General features: G+C 40.9%; 1 protein-coding gene across 8 annotated transcripts in view; it reads left to right on the forward strand.

The window, feature by feature from the left end:
* The window catches only part of HTR1F (5-hydroxytryptamine receptor 1F), a 118,772-nt gene that overhangs the window by 49,046 nt on the left and 60,272 nt on the right, over positions 1 to 9,454 (forward strand). For all 8 annotated transcript variants that reach the window (XR_004841505.1, XM_035890757.1, XM_035890761.1 and 5 more), the window contains exon 2: positions 2,226 to 2,341. The gene's annotated coding sequence lies outside the window, so the exon portion shown is untranslated. The remainder of the gene's footprint in view (positions 1 to 2,225; positions 2,342 to 9,454) is intronic.

Genomic DNA, 9,454 nt, shown 5'->3' on the forward strand with positions numbered 1-9,454 from the left:
TCTAAGCACCCAGGTGGCCTCCCCATCCCCTTCAGAGGACACTCTCTCCCCATTTGGGCAGGAATGAGGTCATTAGATGGCACACCAGCAGGGAAATTCTTAACTACATATGCACACATGTTGCAGAAATATTCCTTTTTGCATAAGAGGACCAGGAGAAAAAAGGGAGCACAATTAGGAGGGGCCTGAGTGCAGAGAGCCAGCTGCTTGCAAACGCAGTTGAGATAAGGAGGATGAAGATATGAAGATGCAGAAGCTGGAAGGAAAGGAGGATGGGAAGAAGATAGACCACAGAGGGAAGGCACGTACGAAAAGGACCTAGAGTTTGACAAGAAATAGTCTTCTTATTTTTCTAGAAAAGCCAAACAAAATCTCTGAGGTGTGTAGGTGCTTCCTAGACTTTCCGATAGCTATAATCTCTTACTTTGGAATGAAACATCTCAACGGGAACTAAAGCCAGCTCCCCCTCCCTTCACCCCTTAAGACAGAAATCCTTTTGAGTATTTTAAGATCACCCTAAAATTATCCCAGCTCTTGCGCACTCCTGCGTTCTCATACAGATCATAGTTTTTCCATGTCCCATGGAGTGCATTGAGGGAGGAAGACGCAGACAATGGTTACACCACCAACTTCCAAGAAAAACCAGGCAAGAGGGTTGCTCTGCCTCTGCCTTGATCAGTTGCTGCTGATCATCTGTTGGATGCTTAATGAGATACAGCCAAGGACATCATTACTCGCATCTTGAGTGCTGCGTATTCCTGTAGTAGGTCATGCTGGCCACTCTACCTTCTGTCCTTCCTGGCCTTGCCTAGAGATAGAGAAATCTGCATTGCAAAGGAGGGGAGGGAAAAAGAGAGAGCATGGACACTTGTTTTACCATTTAAACTCTATTATTGCTGCCAGTAAGTTAGATTTTGAAGGTTAATGCTCCATACCAAGGAGGAGACTAATTTTTGGAAAATGTAAGTCTCACGTCTACCAGTGGCATGGGTACAAAAATACTAACAGCTTTTACTTTTACATGTTTTTTTCAATACATACAGGACTGATGTTATAATTCATTACTTGCTCCCTGGCAGGGAGGCCATTGCCCTTCCTCTAGCAACAACGAAACCCAGACTTCCTCCTGTTGCACTGACAACCTCAAGAAACCATGTCACCAACTCTCTTAGCCTAGGCCAAAATGTCATGTAGATGGTAGAACAAAAAATAGGTCTGTAACCATCCTCAAAACCTGCTCCAGACAGCTTTGAGCTGTAAGAACTTGTCTGGTACCAAGCCACAGTCAAATGTTAGTAGAATTACATTCTGGATAAATTACCATGTTACTCAATCATGTGTGAAAAATTCTTAGTTTTTATCCTTTTTTCCAGAAAATCAATGATCTTTCCTTATTTCTTTTGTCACTTTGTCTTCTTTTTGTTCATTTTTCTTACTGACTGCTCTTCTGCTTTAAACTGCCTTTGATATCTGATTTTCTACGTGTTAAGCACATTAGCCATTTAAAGAATATATATTTAAAATTAAATCAGCCTATTCTTGGTAGAATGCTATATTTCTGCTTTTCACAATGCATACTCTTTTGCAGTATATTTCTTTTTTAGGCAGTTGCTTACTGTGAAACACTGCTAACTGGGGGGGAAAAAAATTGGTATTTTGATAAAAAAAAGAAACAGTGGCTTGAAGTTCAAAGAGCGCATACTCTGGCACATTTATGTCTTGAGCTTAATAGCATGAGGCCTAATGCTGCAAAATGCCAAGTGCCCTGGGCTCCCACTGCAGTCAATAGGAGTTGACTATTAGCACCTCGCTGATGCACTTGGGTGCTAATAGCATGAGAGACACTAAACTTGCTGGCTCAGCTACACAGCACAGACTTCCTCCTCCTCATTCTCCTGACCATTGAACTTCAGAAAAGTCCAGGTCAATTTTTTTTGGTTTCTTGAGTTCCTCAAGTGGAGCCAATTTCTGGAGTGTCAAATCCTGCAAGGGGTTTGCTGGTCATTAGCCCATTACAAAGAATTTCAGACGTTACCATCTATGCTCTTACGTGAATTCTGTGGGGTTTTCCTGATGCTGGCCTTAAAAAATCATCCCGGTTAGCTGAAGAGATCCTGCAAACTACTGTTTAGGCCTTCTGAAAGATTTTTTTTCCTTCCCCTGAAGTAGAGATCTTTCACTGTCACTTCCAGAGTCTATATTGATGACTTTTTGCTTTCTTGCAGGTTTTTGGCAGTATCCAGTGTTGCCAAGGGTGATTTAATTCCCAACTTCCAGCCCAATCCCCAGGCTTCCTGGCACAGAGACAGCTTTTCCAAGGCTAACTCAAACACAGGAGATGGTGAGTCGCTTTCTACCCTCATACACAGAGACGCTACACATGAGTTTGTGAGGCATATACCTAATTTAAAGGTGATCAAATTCATTTAGTTGGGTCTTCTATAGAGGTTCTGCAAAACATGTTGAATAGGGAGTTGAGATTGACCTTCCCACGAAGTAGTACAGGAGGAAAGAAAGGTCTGCACTGTCAAAAGCCTAAAGTAATAGAGGAGGCAAATGTAGCCAGGTGAGGGTTGACCTGCAGGGTTATTGCAGGCTTAACTGGGCAATCTGAGTACACACAGCACAATGGAAAGCTGCAGATCACCCGAGGAAAAGATGTCAAAAAGAGCAAACCGTTTGAGGAAAGGAGGGCAGCGGCTGATGGAGGGACAACTGCATAAATGGAGAATTTCCAGCACAGTCTAAGAAGTTCAGGCACTGTAGGAGAAGCTTAGGCTGCAGTCCTAGATCTGACCGACCTTCTCTGTGGCCTTGGGCGTTTAAACACTCAACATCCACTTCAGCTGAGGGGAAAAAAACAATGGTGGCAATATAACGCTTCATTTCACAGATATATTTTAAAGACTTAACCTTTGTAAGACATTTTGAAGATGAAAAGCACAGCAGCACTCATTGCTTCGCTTAACCAAATTTCCCTGTGCCTAGCTGAACCTAAAATCTTTTGATGTTAGTTCATCACAAAGATATTTTGTAAGAAGATTTTTCTCACTTTTGTGTTGGCCTGTGGCCATTTCATGCCACTATATCCTTGGTTTTATTTCTGGTTTTGCTATGTGTAGTTTTTCACAGAAGTTACTTCTTCCATAGCACATAAATGTAGTTTTTTAGCAACGTGAAAGATGAAATCCCCAAATTCTTGTTTCCCATAATGATGCAAATCAGCAGCTTAGTGATAACATTTCATAAAGCACTTAGAACTGGTTTGAATACAAAAATCTTTAAAAACAGAAGGATAAAACTTCCTGCAACAGTATCAGGAGACAAAAATGTCATTTAGTATCGAGACATCTGGATAATAAAGTGAGAAGAAACAAATTAACATCTTCAGCAGTCAATTGCCTGTGCAAATACACATGAAATATGATTGCCCATAAGTGGACCTCAAAACTCCATGTGCTGAGAGGGAGTCGAGCAACATGCCACCATTTGGCATTCAAAGACATTCTTCCTGGGGTATTTGATCTCATCACTTTTTTGCTAGAGGAAGAAACAGACCCTCAAGGCTGATGGTTTCACATGTTCAGCACTCCTTACCCTCACTTATACCTACACAAGTTCAGAGACCTCGCATCTCAGGGTTGTGTCCACATTCTGGGTGTCTGAAAGACCCATCAAGGTGCACTGTAAGAGTCTTAGAGTGAGAGAGGCAAAGACAAGGTTGTTGTACCTGTAATAACAGAACAATTAAGAAGCATCACTGGGTAACTGCAAAACTGATGAAAATAAAGTCATGGCATAGTTTCATGCTAATCTTAATGAAACATAGAGGTTTTAGTGAAAAATAGGTTGGAATACAGGCCAGTTACAAGCCTTTACAAGCCTTTCCTGCTGCCATGGAGAACGCATACAGAAAGACAAAGTTCCCAAACTTGTACGGTTTTACACTTCGAAGCTGGGTTTTACCTTGACCAGGAATTCCTCTGACTGCCAAATTAGAGGATGAATGAACCAAGTACTGGAGGTATAGGCTGAACGAGAGCTCTTCTGATCTGTGACCTCATTGCTGCCTAATTTAGTTTTTGAAAGGGGGATTAAAGAATGCATCATAATTCAGGAGAACTTAATTGCATATCTGCAATAAGACTTACGTAGCAAGGCAAAATAACTGCTAAGGCTTCAGGAAAGCAGCAACGCAGATGATGCTCTCTGTCTCTAACAGTGTTTTAGCCCATGAGTGGGCACAAAGTGTGTGCTCTGGTCCATGCTGGGTTCAGCTATGAAAGTTAGCAGCATCTGAACCAGCTGCAGGTAGGGGGTTAATGCCTCTCAGCGCAGCTGTGCCCATAATACAGAAAAGGACGAGTTTTATACTGTATCTGGGAAGTTCAGCAGATTCAGGTGTGGGGACTGTTTGGTTTGAAAGATTCTCTTTGCTATTCTCTTACCATTTTTAAAACCTACTTTCTCTCTTGCTATTTATTGCTTTGTATTTAGTACCAGAGAAATGTTGGCTAATCATTAATTCAGCTATAACACCTGAGGTGGCATTACAGAGAGAAATTACCTAGTAGGAGAAAATGGAAGGGAGGTATAAACAGGGCTTTTTTTTTTTTCTTTTTTTGATGGAAATGGGTTTGCTGGCTGCATGCTAGTTTCCGAAAGACAATGACAGACTGGCAGCTTAAAGAAAACAGGTCCTGACAGCAGACTTTAGTGCACCAAATGTTTTGTAGCAGTTTGTGTCATATAAAGCACTTTCGTACCAGCAGCGCTCCAGCAGCAAAGGGTTGCTCTGTCCCGGGCAGAACCTTTTGTCTTTGCATCGTCACGGGAGTCAATGGAGGCAGATATCAGAATTATAAAACGTGTCTCCGGCTGGATGTATGCGGAGTGTCAGCTTCTCCCGTAAGCCCTCTCTGTATTCCTGCCAAGAGCAGCAGTGCAGCTCAGCAGGCAGGCAGGGATGCAGAGAGGTATCAGGCGTGTACTACTGTTATGTTAGTGCCACTTTTGTTTTAATCCTGAGCTGACTTGCTGAAGAAAAGAAATAACCTAAGCAAAGGAGAAAAGGGAATGCGATTGAGAGGTGAGCGTGTGTCTGATTAGCACTTGCTGTGCAAGTTCCTTACATTCTGGCAAAGGTAAAAATACTGTAATGAGGAAAACAGCACCTTTTCAAGTATTTCTTTTAAAGGATTTATAAGGACAACTTATTTCTAAGATAAATATAGGTAATACATACACTATCTGCCACTTAAATAGAGAGCAGGAGGGAAATTAGAAAGCAGAGTATCTTGTTTACATTACATTGCCTTCTTCAAGCAGTGGTGTTTGTCATTATTAATTAATCGTACATTTCTTAGTATTGGAAGAAGGGAAATCATTAATACTAATACTGACATAAGTAAAATAAAGGATTATTCCTTATGGCACTGTCAAGCCCAGTTTTTGTGCTAGTGAAATCCCATATGCCTGTGGCAATGAAAAAGTAACCGACTTGCCAAAATTTTCTTTGATTTCTCAGAATTTTAGAAACGAGAAAGACGTCTGAAAAGAGAAAACAGCCCCTCCCATGCATTAAGCCCTAAACGCTGTCTCTGCTTTCAGTATTGTTGACTTTGAGACTCAGTACTTTTTCACATTACCATCACTGTTTCATGGACTTTTTTTGCTTTAATGAATTTCTGTGTTCAGGCATATAGCTATTTTCTTGGCTATCTTGCTTCATTATTCTGATGGAAGCAGTCTTTTAATTTAAAACATTATTATTAAAAGTAATGCATGAAAGGCTTATCTGTAAGATATATTGTTTTGGCAATAGATGCAAATCAAAATGCAACTGTCTAGCTACTCAATTACATATTTTAATGGAAGACACCGAGTAAAGCTTAGGCACAAAGGAGAAAAGTAGTTGTCAGCATTTATCATTTAAATTACCAGGATATTTGTAGACTATTTATATATTTCTTATACCTCAATAAGGTCGAGACTGAAGCTAGTTCAATGGACAGCAGTTAGCTTGTGAATTCTCTGTCCTTGGAATACATTGCCACAGCAGTATTCCAAAAGGACAAGCTATTCTTGCATCTTTTCTCCAATGCATCAAGCACTAGCGTCTTTCAACATCAGGCAGGCTTATTTATGCCACTTCTTCTTTTGTAATCCACATAAATATTCACCATCTAGTTGTCTTTGAAAGTTCTCCAAACTTTTGTTTCTTTGTGATCTTACAGGGTACTCAATATCACTTAGGCTAACGGTAGTCCATAAGAATGAGCTTTAAATAATGCCTTTGCTGGGACACACATCAGACACTAAGCTGTCTAAATTATGTTTGGGTTTACCTTTAGTTTTGGATCTTGCAGGGTTTTGGTTTTTTTCCTCAGCTCAATACAACTCAACTGACTGTAGCTTATTGAAAATCCTGAAGTTTACCAAATAGTGGTTACAGCATCCTGCAGGCTCCCGCTGACCAACAAATTCACACGATACGAGTTCATCTGTGCCTTAGCTGGGGAGGTGGCATGGAGTCTAACCCCTGCAGTGCTCCATGTAACTCAACCCTTAGCTCTTTCTTCAGAGCTGGTGTGTTCTCTACTGCTCAATCTCCTGGCAACCACCTCAATCCAGAGACCTTTGCGATGCCACAGAGGTTGAGGAGATCTCTGTAAGGCTGGGATCCGGGATAATGCATTCTGAGTGTTCATGAAGTCAGAAAATCATTTGGGCTCACAAAATCTTCTAAAATATGCAAGACGAGTCTTCTGGTACCTTAGTCCTTCCCAAAGGGTGATATAATGCAGATTTGAAGTGCCAGCCTACCCAGGTCACATGTTGCTGCCCATGTAAAGAGAGAAAGTATGCTCTGAAACCTCAAGGTCATGAAGTACTTTGCTTCACTGTACAAGCACCTCCAGCAAGAGAGAGGCATAAACTCATCATCTTGCTGTGCAACCGATTCATATCTAATCTGCAGAGGGGTTGTTTTTAACTGATTTTTGTGTTTGACCACTGTTACTTGCCTGCTGGCCATCTTTTTGTTGTATAGCAGTCTGTCAGCTGAAAGCTAGCTACATAGATGTTCATACAGACAGTCACCACATAAATATTAGTATTTCCCTATTTGCAGATAGCTCAACTAAAACAATCTGGAGTTTGTAGACAGCAACAGTGCTGGTAGCTATACATTTTTCCTCAGCACTGAACTAGAGTTCATTCCAACTTTTTGACCAGTCTGGTTTCCTCTCTGATCTCCGTACCTGCACTCTTAACATAATGTGCTGACCTTGTCTTTTGACAGCTTAACAAGGAGTCATCATGATAGAAAAAAGTTAGGATTTAGAAATGGAAAACTGAAATGCAGATAGGCCTTGCTTGCAGAAGGGTTTCATTTTGGCATAGTATTTGCCCCCATTAATATAAAATAATAGCCTGAACAGGGCTTTTTGTTCAAATATTTAGGACTTCCCCTAACATTCGCTCAAACCTTAGCAGCCTTAGCTACATTCAGAAGGACTGATAATTTAAAAATTGTTTTACTTTCATGCAACAGAGTTCATTCAAAGAGTTTTATCAAAATTCCTACCTGTTCAATTTGACTCTGAGGTTATTTTAATTATACTGGAACCCTCTAACTTGAAGTTAAAACCACTGAGATGCTGCACTTGAATCACAAATTCCAGACAATTGGTACAGACACTGAGGCAGAAGAAGAGGACCTATCAGAAGATTGCACTTAATAACATTTCTACAAGACATCTGAAAACCTGACCTTTGCCAAGTGCTTCTTTTACCGTGTATTGCAATAAATATGTTACTTCTTTAGGTTATAGCTGCAGTAGGCTCTACCAGCTGAAATCATGCAAGTTGTAATTCTATTGAAGTCAGCGTACTCTGGGGAGGCCAATTTTAGCTACAGATGAATAGGGTCATTTACATTGGAACTAAGGGAAGGCAAGTTACTGCTATTTCAGTAAAATACATACATTTATAATAATTGGGGGAAATATGGCTCAGACTTTTAAAATACATTTCTAAAATGATGGTAACTACAATATGTTTGGTAAGTTTGTGTCCTGCTTTGAACACAGTATTGTCATCATCTAAGCATGTTTAGTTGAATTAAACTAAGCTAAGTTATTGCAGATAGCATTGGTATTGCAAGGCTCAGCAGAGTCCCTTTTGAAAGGCTCAGCAGATAAACACTCATATTTGGGATTTCAGTCAGCACTATTATTATACAGTAATACAGATCTTTTCTGTTGCACTGGATCTGTTTCAGAGAAAAGGCATAACGTAATGGGCAATAGGATGAGGGGAAATGGCCTCAAGTTGCGCCAGGGCAGGTTTAGATTGGATACTAGGAAAAATTTCTTCACCAAAAGGGTTTTCAAGCACTGGAATGGGCTGCCCAGGGAAGTGGTCAACTCCCCGTCCCTGAAGGTATTTAAAAGATGGGCATATGGGGTGCTTAGGGATGTGGTTTAGTGGTGGGATGGGCAGGGTTAGGTTAAGGGTTGGACTTGATGATCTTTAAAGGTCTTTTCCAACCTAAACGATTCTATGATTCTTTCCCTTTCCAAAATGCCTCCAATGTTGGATTCTTAGGATAGTAAGCATCAGGACAATGGTGTATTAGAATCTGTTCCTACTGACTATGTCAATAACACAAATTTCCCCAGCAAAAAACTGCCATATGTTATTGTTCTCAGTCAAAGGTTAAACGCACAGTACCTGCAAATTTAGGGTAGGATTCACCCGATGGAGGACGGGCATCTGCACCTGAACCAGTCACTCCAGGCTTCCTTTTGCAGTAATGGAGAGAAACGGCCGCTCATAAGGTGTGAGTCATCTGATCTAAATAGGTCAGCCCAATCGCACCCTGGTAGTTACTTCACTCCTTTGCCCATAGAGAGCACCTAAGGTGCCAAAGGGTACCTGTCTAGCACAGATAAAAGCATCACATTCCTTTTACTTTAGGTAGACACCTAAAAGCAGGTGAGATGAATCCCCCTGTCAGTAGCTGGAAAATTTAGAAAACTGGAGTTTCGTTTCCCTTTATATAAACAGGTGCGTGAAACTTTCTCACTTAGTAAGAGTGGGTAACCCCAGGAAGAATGGTAGTTCACCAGAAATAAAGTGAAGGAAAAGAAAGGGGAAAGGGGAAAGGGGAAAGGGGAAAGGGGAGTTTAAATTCATAGAATAAATCAACACACACACTGCAAATACTTTTTGCAGTCTCCCCAGTGCAGGGGAAAAGGTAGCATGATCTGTTCAAGAAAAATTGGTAAACTTTACATTGCTAAGTAGCAATTTCCATGGGTTCTTCTGGGTGATAGCTGTGGCATGCTTTAAGAGTCCCTGCTGCAGAGTTTTTAAAAAGGTCTCTGCTGTTGTAAGCCCTGTCTCTCATGACAGCTAAGGGCTATAACCCATAAAGAACAAAGCTTCT

The sequence above is a fragment of the Egretta garzetta genome, unplaced genomic scaffold, assembly GCF_000687185.1.
Source record: "Egretta garzetta isolate BGI_Z169 unplaced genomic scaffold, ASM68718v1 scaffold383, whole genome shotgun sequence".
Taxonomy (NCBI): Eukaryota; Metazoa; Chordata; class Aves; order Pelecaniformes; family Ardeidae; genus Egretta; species Egretta garzetta.